This window comes from Leptopilina boulardi, unplaced genomic scaffold, assembly GCF_019393585.1.
Source record: "Leptopilina boulardi isolate dan_hultmark-lab unplaced genomic scaffold, ZJU_Lbou_2.1 LbouV2_376, whole genome shotgun sequence".
NCBI classification, from domain to species: Eukaryota; Metazoa; Arthropoda; class Insecta; order Hymenoptera; family Figitidae; genus Leptopilina; species Leptopilina boulardi.
This window is the reverse complement of record NW_026137947.1, coordinates 793,997-806,502: the sequence shown is the minus strand read 5'-3', so window position 1 is coordinate 806,502 and position 12,506 is coordinate 793,997. Positions and strand designations below refer to the sequence as shown.

General features: G+C 24.8%; 1 protein-coding gene across 7 annotated transcripts in view; it reads right to left on the bottom strand.

The window, feature by feature from the left end:
* Window positions 1–12,506, bottom strand: part of LOC127287858 (tyrosine-protein phosphatase Lar) — a 434,077-nt gene that overhangs the window by 47,754 nt on the left and 373,817 nt on the right. The window lies entirely within an intron of this gene.

Sequence of the window (12,506 nt, the reverse complement as noted above, 5' to 3'; positions counted from 1 at the left end):
CAATATTAATATTTAATATTAATTTTTTTTTGATAAGATAGTATAGCTATATGAATTTTTTTTTTTTTTATCAATTATTCAGAAAATCTGTAGAATTTATACACTGTATTTTTAAATATCAGATTATTATTTTTTCTTTCTTTTTCTTTTTTTCTTTTTTTAAAGGAAGTTATTATATTTTTATCGTTCTGCACGACAGTATATATTTAGAAATAGTAAAAAAAGAATTCCTAGTTTTTATTTATTATTCATTTATTGTACCATAGTTATATTTAAATTCCATCATAAAAGTTACAATTCAAAATTTAAAAAACTAAAATTTATTGATGTAAAAAATTATTTTAAAACAGTAATTTTTTTTTTTTTTTTTTTGGTAAATCAGAATTTTAATTGACGCTTTATTTTATTATTCATGTACTGCAGATGTTTTTTTTAAAAGATCAATATAGTCTGTGAAAAGTGGAAATGGATATTTTGGCTGAGCTTCTCCAATTGTCGATTTTTTATATATATATATATATTTCACAACCCTTGGGGTAAACAACACACGGGCGAAAAATCCCGTTTCGTGGACAATCCTTTGGGACTTTAAAAGTTACGGAAACCCATTGGAACTGTCCGTTCTCCATTAACTCAGGTCGAGAAAACAGAGACGCTCGAGGACAGTTCGTACTGATATGGATAGATGCGTCTATCGAATCGATCTTCACATTTCGAATTTGAATCAGAATTCAATATCACAGGCACGAAACTTTCAGCAAAAAAAAAAAAAAAAAAAAAAAAAGACTTTGGGAATATAAGAAAATAAGAAGCTGAAGCAAAACAAGAAAAAAGAGGAGGAACAAAAAAACACAAAAACTTTACATTCAAAAAGAATAATAAAGATAACAAATTTTTCCCAGGGTGATAAATCATTAAAAAAAAAATTATTTTACATACACAGAAAATTAAAAGGCATTAAAATAAGCTGCAACGCTTATTATTTTAATCCAATTTTGCTTATTTTAATACCAAAATGCAAAAAAAAAAATAATTTTCCGTGTAACAGTAGTAAAAACGTGTTTTAGTCAGACAGAATTTTTTTTTTTGCTTTTAATTTCAAATCAGTAGAAAAGACAGTTTTAGTCAGACAAAAAATATTTTTTTTATCATAATTATATATTATTTATTAGTTTATTTTAATTAGAAATAGTAAATAAATAATAGTGGTAAAAACAGTTTGCAGTCAGACAAAACGTTTGCAAAAAATAGTTGCAGTAGTAAAAGGGTGTTTTAGTCAGACGTAAACTGAAAATTTAATTTAAGAAATATATTTGCAGTGAGTAGTAAGATATTTTTTTAAATTTTAATTATAGTAAATGTCAGTTTTAGAAATGTAAAATTTTTCCAAATTTTTTGTCATTTGAAAAAAAAATAAACTGATAAGAAATTCCTTAGAGAAAAAAAGAAGAGAGAGAGAGGGAGAGAGAGAGAGAGAGAGTTGAGTAAAATTTGAATTCGATGATACGAAGCAAGTATATATAGGGAGTATATATTGAAAGCGTGACTCGAAAGGTTCGAGACACGATTTAGGCGTCTTTTGTGAAAGTTTGCCTGCTTATTCTTCTATTAGAATCACTAAACTCGAGTTTCCAAACTAGAATGAAATATGTATTTTACAATTCATGATTTCTCTCTCACATTTTGATTTATATTAACTCCTCAAATATAAATTATATATACAAGCGAATAACTTCAATTGAAAACAGTAATTGTATTAATTTTCATAATAGAATTTTTAATTTTTAGACAAATCGAACATGAAATGTAACAATGAAATTTTACTGTACTTGTCGGTATGTTTTTCGAAAGCTTTTACTTTTACTATATATATATATATATATATATATATATATATATATATCGAGAAAGCGAGAGAGAGAGAGAGAAAATGAAATTGTTCCGAATATTTGACATAGAAATAATAACAATAGAACTATTGTTAAAAGCCATAAAGAATTTTCCTGTTTTCAATGATGAAGCAATTTATTTTCCCCTGTAGATAGTAATTTAAATTACATAATACCTTTCATATATGCTTTTTCACTAATTTATAAAATAATACCGCAATGAACAATACATATATGAAATAATTTAAAAGTCATTAATATTGTAAAATAATTATGTATGTACAATTTATAATATATAAATATATATATATATATATATTTATATAGAAACAATGTGACATTAAAAACAAAAGCAATTACCAGAAAACAGATTACATTAGTAACAAAAATGTCATGAGTAACATTTTATCGAAAGTTTTCTGTTATTATATATTAAAATTTTTTTTCAAATAATTAATGATTGTTATTATATTGAAAAAAAAAACATTTTTTTATGAAAAAAAAAAATTTGTTTCTCCCACAATAAAAATGAAATTTTTCTCAATTTCGATATTATACATTTCGTTACGACAAAAAAAGGGAAAATTTTTCTTGAAATCTTTGATGTGGTTTGTCAGTAAATTTTGAAAAAAAAGGAAAGCGTGACTCGAATGAAAAAACAGTCAAAATTGACGTAACAACTGTTTCCTGCATTAGAAAAAAATGTATCAAATGTTACTATATCTATTTGATTATTTCTAACTCAAGTCACGTTTTTTTCTTTTTCAAAGATATTGCGCCTTTTCTATCCAAAAATAAAATGAAGAATATTACATAAAATACATTTCTGCATCCGTTCACTAATGAAAAAATCATTTTTTTTCTCTTCATTTACGCAAAAAGAAAATAATTCTAAAAATTCTATTGTTATTTACCCTACTGTTAATATTTATTATTTAAAATCTAAATAAATAATAAATTTCAGAAAACAACTAAAAAAAGAAGATATATTTTTTTTTTAATTACAATTTCAAAAAGAAAAGATCGTTGCAAAGACATTTGCAAGTGACACATTTTTTTTTTGTAGAAAAAAAAGATCATTAAAAATTGTCTTCGACGGCAATTATATATATATATACAGATAAAAAAAAATAAAAAAAGATAGTTTCATCTGATGGCACGTATTTCTGGTTATCCTTTGTTTTCGTTTTCCGAGTGAGCGTCAAAGGCCGTTTCTTTTGTGCTCGTTATCGTTTTGGTTATCGCACGTTATCCGCAGGGCGACGCCAATTATATCAGCGAATGCCGCGTGCCGACAATAGAAATCGCCCGCAGACCTTCTCAGTTCACCCCCTTATCGTCGCCGAACCGCCAAACAATACAGGCTTGAATTCGCCCGTGAAACTATTGTCCAATAAAATGTCGGTATAGTCGCTTCCTATCTCTTTCTCTCTCTCTCTCTTACTCGTTTCAATGGGACAACGCTTGTAAGACGTCGTATAACCACGATCAGAAGAAATTTGTCTTTCTCGCAATTTTCTCTCTTCTTTTCTCTTAAGTTCATTTTCTTTCGTATTTTTATTTAAAAAAAAAATCCTATCTTCGTTTATTCTTAATCTTGCTGTCTTGTCTTTTTTTCATTTCTCTTTCTCTCGATTTGTTTTCAACCCTTTTGTCGCTTCTCGAACGACTCTTGATCACATAATGTGACAAAGACTTCATCTACCTTGTGGGTGAATTTTTTCTTTCGTTATCAAGTGTGAAGGTGTTTTTTTTTTTTTTTTTTTTTTAAAGAGACATAAAATTTTCTTTTCTGAGTATAATTTAGCAAAAATTAATCAATTTTGAGTTAGACTCAAATAAAATTTGGATTTTTGAAAATATTTTCAAATTTTGGAAATAATTCTTTGAGAATGACATCAAAATTTTAATTTGAAATTTGTGAATTAGAAGCGTTTTCTCATGTGGAAGCTATTTTAGGAAATTCTAATTAAATTTTGTTTTAGTCAGACGAGACAAAATTTTTGTCATGTCAGTAGTAAAATTTTGTTTTAGTCAGACAGAACCATTTTTTTGTTATTTTGTTTATTTATTTTTTTTTATTTTGAATCCAGTAGCAAAATTAGTTTTAGTCAGACAAAGTGTTTATAACTAGTTTAATTTTAGTTTCAGTAGTAAAAAATAGTTTTGGTCAGACGAAGTGTTCAAAATTCGTTAAATTATGAGTAATGAAAAACGTTTCTTTATTATAAAATCAGTGTTTTCTATTGTACAATAAGTAGTAAAAATGAATTTTAGTCGGAAAAAATATTTTTAAGTACTATTTTTTTAGGTCCAGTAGTAAAAAATAGTTTTGGACAGACGAAGCGTTCTAAATTTGTTTAATTTATTTGTCAATAGTGAAAAATTCAATAATAAGTAGTGAAAACAGATTTTAGACAGAGAAAGCGTTCCTAATTAATTACGTTTAATTGTCAGTAGTGAAAGACTTCAAAATCAGTAGTAAAAACAGATTTTAGTCAGACAAACCATTTTTAACTATTGTTGTTTACTTTCAGTAGTAAAAAATAGTTTTGGTCAGACCAACCGTTTTAAATTTGTTTAATTTAATTGTTAATAGTAATAGATTGAATAATCAGTAGTAAAAACAAATTTTAGTCAGACAAAGCGTTTTAAATTAGATAAATTTAATTTTCAGAAGTGAAATACTTAAGAATAAGTAATAAAAACTGATTTTAGTCAGACAAACCATTTTTAACTATTGTTGTTTACTTTCAGTAGTAAAAAATAGTTTTGGTCAGACCAACCGTTTTAAATTTGTTTAATTTAATTGTTAATAGTAATAGATTGAATAATCAGTAGTAAAAACAAATTTTAGTCAGACAAAGTGTTTTAAATTAGATAAATTTAATTTTCAGAAGTGAAATACTTAAGAATAAGTAATAAAAACTGATTTTAGTCAGACAAACCATTTTTAACTATTGTTGTTTACTTTCAGTAGTAAAAAATAGTTTTGGTCAGACCAACCGTTTTAAATTTGTTTAATTTAATTGTTAATAGTAATAGATTGAATAATCAGTAGTAAAAACAAATTTTAGTCAGACAAAGCGTTCTAAATTAGATAAATTTAATTTTCAGAAGTGAAATACTTAAGAATAAGTAGTAAAAACAGATTTTAGTCAGAGAAAGCGCTCTAAATTAATTAAATTTCATTGTCAATAGTGAAAGACTTAAAAATCAGTAGTAAAAACAGATTTTAGTCAGACAAAGCGTTCTAAATTAATTAAGTTTAATGAAAGATTAAATATCAGTAGTAAAAACATATTTAAGTCAGACCAATCACTTGAAATTCTTTTACATAAATTATCGGCAGTTTTTTTTTTTTTTTTTTTATTTTTATTCGGCGGGTCAAGAGTGAATATATCAAAACAAGTTTGATATATGAGAAGAAGGGGAGAAACAATACAAAAATGCTAAATGTTCGAGTGAATCGTGTGCATTGCATGAGTGCATAATGTCATCTAAAGACGTGCACTATGTGATGAAATTTGCATGTTAAACCCTTCAGACGTGTATTCCATTTCAAGTGTGATCTATATCAACATCAAGGCAAGGAACACTTTGAATGAACTGTATGCATGTACAGGTACAAGGATATCAAGATATTTGCATGAAACGAATATGTTCGGTAAGTCAATTCAATCCGAGGTTTGACTTTATTAAGTATTCCGAATAATCTGATTAACTCACCGAGTCCACAAACATTGTCACCACATTGCATTCAATTAATAATAATTTTCAATTGTTTAAAAAAAAAAATTATTACTATTATTATTTTTTTTGGAAAATTTTCAAATTATTGAATATTCTGTTTTCAAAAGTGATAAAATATTTAATTTAAAATTTAATTTTGAATTTAAAATAAAAGTTTAAAAATGTTTTTGTTTTAAAATAAAAAAAAAAATAAATAAACGTTTTCGACTATAAATAATTTTTTTCTCACGTGATAATATAATTATTTTCCCAATAAGGAACGGTGATCTGATAACCTTTCATAATGAATGCTTCCCTACATTCTATGGAATTAATAGAGAACATCAAATTTCAAGATTGAAGAATATCATCTGGCTCATTAGTTTAATGTTACCGTCTAATTAAACTATTGTCTTAAATTATTTAAATTAATAAGAATTAAAAAATTGAAAAATAATGTAATTCTCATATTATTAATTTTTAGAAAATTTTTTTTGTTATTATTATTAAAAAAAGGATCTTTCATAACTAAATTTATTTATATAAATAAATTGTATACTTTAATGATACAAATATACTTTTCCATTGAAATATCATAATATATTTAAACATGCCTACGGGTGACTGATCGAGGAATGAGAAAATGCAAACTTGCTTTTCTTCTGCATTGTAGAAACAGAGAAAATGAGATGGAGAGGTTTTGCTTTTGTAATGATTTGCAAACAAGGTCTACGCATCATAAAACAAGTTTTCTGCTATTATATATAAATTTTTTTATTTCATTTTTCTTTTTTATTATTTTGAAATATGAATGTAAGCATCGATTCTATAGACGCGTAATCGAGTGGTTGTTAGTAAAAACTTTCCTTTAACTAGATTTTACAATTTCTCTCTCTCAAAAAAAAAAAGTTTTTCAAACTACTGACATTTCCATTACAATATATATACACGAGCCGCGTTATTTCTTTCTTTTTTTCCCCTCTATCGACATTTACTGATTATTTCGAAAAAGTCAATTTTACATGAAAATCCATGTCAATTATGTGAGGAAAAATTCCATTGTCAATTCACTCATGTTTTAATCCATACAAAAGACGAGTGAGTTTATTGACGTATTTTTCAATAGTTCATTACTTTTTTTTTCTAATTTTAATAAAACTAAATTAAAAAAGAAACAAAATTTTAATTTAAACATTAAAAAAAAATTACATCTGCTAATGATGTAAAATATATAGTTTTGTTATGTTAAATTTAATGGTGATATTGATAAAATTTTATATAATAATGTATATGATAATATTGTGATAATTTTGATAATTTCCTTCTCGAATTATGAAATAGTGAGGGCACGATAAAGCGGCTGTGTTCACTTAATTACCAATCTGAGAGAATTTCTTGACTACATCGAGTAAATGCCGCGATAAGCCAAAACAGTAATTGACTTCAACGATTCAATGATATAATAGTTTGAAGGCTTTGAGCGACAGTCAGAAACCCTAGAGGGTTTTGTTTCTATTATATCCATTCATATTCGATAATTTCTAATCCTTATTATATAATATCCCAATTTACATTTACAAAAAATCGAAAAAAATAATTTTTATTTATTAAAAATTTTTTTTTTTCATTAACAATTTTTATTAAACAAATTAAAACCTCTAAATTTTCAGTAGTGCAAATAAATTTTAGTCAGGCAAATGTTTTTTCTTCAAATTTCTACTAATTTTAGTTTTAGATTTTTTTTTTATTAGAACATAGTTCGATAAGTAAGATAGAATAATTGTAATTGATGTATTTTTTTCGTAGTAAACGATTGGAATTTTTCTAAAAAATTTTTCTAACTAGCGATGTATTCCTTGCTCGCTCGATTATAGTTGTACTTATTGTTGTTTACTTATTGTAGTTTATGTATATTATATATATAATTTATGTTTTAAATTAATATCACAGAAAATTAAAAGGCATTAAAATAAGCTGCAACGCTTCTTATTTTAATCCATTTTGGTATTAAAATAAGAAAAATTGGATTAAAATAAGAAGCGTTGCAGCTTATTTTAATGCCTTTTAATTTTCTGTGATATTATTAATATTGTATAAAATTTATTTTAATTTTGATCAGTATCATTGAAGGATGAAATGACAATTGTTAAATATTAAATGTTTTAATTTATTATAATTATAACAACAATATTAATTATATTATATTATAATATATTATATAATTCAATAATATATTTTTTTTATATTATATTATATTATATTATATTATATTATATTGCTGTAAATTGCCCCACAAACACATGGAGATTTTGCAAATTTTTTAGAAAAATGTTCATAATAAATCGAAAAACCTTTTAAAATATCGGTTTTTATTTTTATTATCCAGAGTAAACCTTAATAAAAAGATTTTAAAGGTATATATCCAAAAATTCGTAAAAATTGCATAAAATTGCAAAATAACCCTTTTTGGGATGAAAATGCAAAATAACCCTTTTTCGGGTTAAAATTGAAAAAACATTTACAAAAAAAAGAATGTAAGATTTTCCAAAAACATATGGCAAAGTATTTTGATTTTTTTGAAAATAAGTGAAAATAGTTTTTTGGTGTCGCTTTTGGAAATTTGTTTCGTTTTAAAATAAGAAATGTTAAAATTATTAAGATAAAAACAATTGATTTCAATGACACTTAAAATTAGGCACAATATTATAGGTTTCTAACTAAAAATTTAAAAAACAACAATAAATAATAAAAAAGACCATAAAAAATTGGTAAAAAATTGTTTATAAGTAACTTCTTAAAAAAAAAGTAATTTTAAAGGTATATATCCAAAAATTCGTAAAAAATTGCATAAAATTGCAAAATAACCCTTTTTTTGGGATGAAAATGCAAAATAACCCTTTTTCGGGTTAAAATTGAAAAAACATGTTACAAAAAAAAGAATGTAAGATTTTCTAAAAGCATATGGCAAAGTATTTTGATTTTTTTGAAAATAAGTGAAAATAGTTTTTTGGTGTCGCTTTTGGAAATCTGTTAACTTAATATAATAGTAGATGTTTCGTTTTAAAATAAGAAATGTTAAAATTATTAAGTTAAAAACAATTGATTTCAATGACACTTAAAATTAGGCACAATATTATAGGTTCTTAACTAAAAAATTAAAAAACAACAATAAATAAGAAAAAAAACTATAAAAAATTGGTAAAAAATTATTTATAAGTAACATTTTAAAAATAGAGTAATTTTAAAGGTATATATCCAAAAATTCGTAAAAAAAATTGCATAAAATTGCAAAATAACCCTTTTTTTGGGATGAAAATGCAAAATAACCCTTTTTCGGGTTAAAATTGAAAAAACATGTTACAAAAAAAAGAATGTAAGATTTTCTAAAAGCATATGGCAAAGTATTTTGATTTCTTTTGAAAAAAAGTGAAAATAGTTTTTCCAAGGACGGTGTCGAGGTTGCTTTTGGAAATTTGTTAACTTAATATAATAGAAGATTTTAGTATAAACTACAGTCAATCTAAGTATGTTTAGAAAAAAAAATTAACATTAAATAAAAATTGTTATATATTTTTCCCCATAAAAAATAAATACTAATTAATTACTTATTCAAATAAAAAATTATCGAAATGATGAATTTCACAGTAAATGAAATAGTAATAATTACAGTTAATTATAAATCGAAATGCAAGAGGAGGAGGAGATGAAATTTTGTTAATTGAGAATGAAAAGAAATTATTTTAATTAAATATATATATATATATATATATATATATATATATATATATATAAATATATGTTGTTGTTCGAGATGAATAATTCATTTGTCACACAGTGCTGAATATTCGAGGGATAATCTTTAGTCCGTTAATATTGGTATCGACGAATTTTATCAACCATAAATTCATTAGCCCATTAGTTAATTATTTCGAAACACAGCATAATAGAAAATGCCAGACCCTGTTAGTTGTATTAAGCTTGTAGAGTGATCCATTTGTCTAGTATGTTGGTGGATTTGTGTGTTCACGTGCATGATATGCGTTTTAATCGTACGAGCCTGTGTTACCTTCCCCGAGTCGTTAACGTACAGGGTTAAAAGAGGGGCGAAAGAGGAGAGGAGGGGGGGGTAAAAGGGAGGAGGGAACAAGCTTGCCAACTAATGGACATCCGGTATTTCAGGTATTTTCGCGGTGAATTAAGCACGGACTAGATGAAATCCGGTCGGTCAGTGGAGGTCGTCACATTCCCTTGGATCATTTCTATAAGACGCAAACTATTTAAATTAAGTAATTACAAATAATAATTAATTTTTAATAATAATGATAAAAATAATATTTTTAGTAATAGTAAAACATACATGCGATAGTAATAACTTCCATACATTTCGTTATAATATATATATATAGTTTAGATCGAAATAACTTTTGTGAGCAATAAATTTTCTTCGTGAATTTGCACTTCATAAAATGGATTTTTTTTTTTATATTTCTATTTCAATATATAGTTGGAAAATTGATGGAAAACGATTCACTTTTTATTGCAGATTTTTTCATTCGATTTATCATTGAATTTTATAATTTAAGACGAGAAATATGTAACATTAAATATCATTGGTGTCTGACTAAAAATGTATTTTACTACTGATGCTCCAATTATAAAAATTTTAATCCATTTTTTGTTTGTATAAAATTCTGACTTTTACTACTTTAACAACTTTTTTGTCTGACTATATCTGACTCTTACTACTTAGAACGAGAGTAAAATAAATTGACCAAAAAATTTGTCTAATGTTTATAAAATTTGTCTTCAAAATCAAATTTCCCTAAAATAAAAATTGTCCGCAATATATATATATATATATATATATATATATCGAAAAATAAAAAAAGTAATGAAAAGAAAGAGATATAAATTTTTTAGTGATGGTCGGAGAAATTTTTAATATAACTTTATTCAAAATTTTTAACGATCATTTTAAATATGGCTTTTATATTTATTTAAGCATTTACTCAAGGAGATATTTCGCGCCTCTTTCACATTCTCTCTTGGATCAAGTCCAAGTGCCCAACTTATTTTCTCTCATGAGAAAATGAAAATTGAAATGAATCATAGAAAACGTTTTATTATTTTTTATGATCGCCACTGTGTTGACTTTTAACATCGAAAATATGTTTACGACAGGTACTTTTCCTTTATGATTTATACAAAAGGGTGGATAATAATTTTTTTTCAATATTCAAATTTTGTATTATTTTATTATGTTTTTCTTTTTCGAAAATTTCACCTCTAGACAATGAATGATAAAATATCTCGAGTGGATATAAAGTGAGAGATGCTATATTTTGATATAGAATCAGAGAGGATGAAATCATCGAGAGATGAAGGCGAGAGGTATATATATATATATATACATAGAGAGAGAACAAGTGACTGTATTATCAACGAAAGAGGGTAGTCTGGTTGGCCGGTTTACCTCCTGGGAACGGAAAAGCTATGAGCCGCAAATTTAATTAACGCCTACTACCGAGATACTGTTGTCCATAACTCACCGGCCCAATTGCAGTAGGACATTAAATCTACGACAGTGTGCGAAACGTATAAACGAACCAGAGTCCTGCTGAAATAATCGTCATGCTTCTCTGAACCCGTACAAATGGAATTACTTGAAAAAGAACAAGAAAAAATTTCTAAAAATTTATACAAAATTAAATTTTTTTTCCTAATAAAAAAAAAATAAATCCAAAAAATAGAGTTGAAAAAAATTTTTATAAATTTTTTATGGCGAGAAACAATTTTTTTTTTTTTTTTTGAAAATTAATAATTTAAAAAAGTATAGAAACAAAAAAAAGAGGAAAAATATTGAGTATCATAATTCATATCTGCAATCACTGGGGAATTTGTTATTGTTCATTTGACCAACTGGTGAACATGACTTTCAAATTCCATTGGTTATTGATGGAAAAAATTTCTCAATATGAGGGGGGGGGGAGGAAAAAAAACAATAATTAAAAAACAGTTAATATATGACGCAATAAATAGCGTGTTTTATATTTATATATATATCATTTTTCATGGGAGTTTTATATGGAAAAAAAATTTTTTGAATCCTCTATATACATAGGGAGCAGATGCATCGTTTTATAGTCATTTTTTTTTTTTTTTTTTTTTTATTGTTTGTTGACGATATCGAACAATTTTATAACATTGCCCTCACACATCGCTTCACTTTACGCCCTAATAAACTGAAACTAATTACTCCCCGAGTATTTTGGCATTTATTATCATTATTATTCTTATTATTCTATTATCATTATTATTATTCTTATTATCATCATTATTATTCCTAATTAAAAAATTATATTTACATTAATATAAAACGAAAAAAAATAAAATAAAAAATATATATTAAATCAAAATTATCGATTTTGATGTAAACTATCATTTTGAGAATAATGGACAATATTTTGTCAAAGGGGTAAATTTTCGAGAAATTCGAAATTCCATAACGTGATTATATATTATTAACAGGCGTGTTATTTCTAAAATATTCAATAAATTAATTATATTAATTAAATATGCTGATTAGTTAATTATATTAATTATTATTTTTTATAATAATTATATTAATTAATTATTATTTATTATAATAATTATATTAATTAATTATTATTTAATTAAATATTAATTTCATTAATTCAATTAAATTCAGTATAAAAATTAATGAAAAATTGAAATTTTCAACAATAACAAAAAATGGTTCCAAAACTAGTTGTATCTGCCTCGTTATTTTCAATTTTTATCAGCGTTGCAACTCGTATTCGGTTTCCTTTCATTTTTATTTATTTTCTCTTATTTCTGGATATCATATATATATATATATATATA